Consider the following 552-nt stretch of genomic DNA (forward strand, 5'->3'; position numbering starts at 1 on the left):
GAGTTCTATAAGAAGTACTTTCCGACTTCTGCTAGGACGGCTAAGGAACTTGAATTGTTACAGCTGAAGCAGGGTACTATGTCCATATCAGAGTATACTGACAAGTTTGAGGAGCTGTTCAGGTTCTCTCGTATGTGCCAAGGGACTCCGGTGGAATATGAGGAATGGAAGTGTGTTAAGTATGAAGGAGGACTCCGGAGTGATATCTTCAGTTCAGTGGGACCAATGGAGATTAGGACTTTCTCCGAATTGGTGAACAAGTGTAGGGTTGCTGAAGAGTGTGTGAAGAGGGCAACCGCTGAGAAAGGGAGTCAAAGGGGATCATTCCCACATAACCGAGGGAAGAGCTTTGCACCTAGAGGTCCGTCTTTCAAGAGGGGAAGCTCTTTTAGGAGGCCCAACAACAACAACAACAACTCCCAAGGAAAAAGGTTTGGGAAACAGCCCCAGAATGATCAAGCTTGTACTAGATGTGGGAGTCACCATCCGGGAGCACCATGCAAGTCCGGATGGGGTTTGTGCTACAATTGTGGAAAAGCGGGGCATAAAGCC

This window comes from Arachis duranensis, chromosome 5 (assembly GCF_000817695.3).
Source record: "Arachis duranensis cultivar V14167 chromosome 5, aradu.V14167.gnm2.J7QH, whole genome shotgun sequence".
NCBI lineage: Eukaryota > Viridiplantae > Streptophyta > Magnoliopsida > Fabales > Fabaceae > Arachis > Arachis duranensis.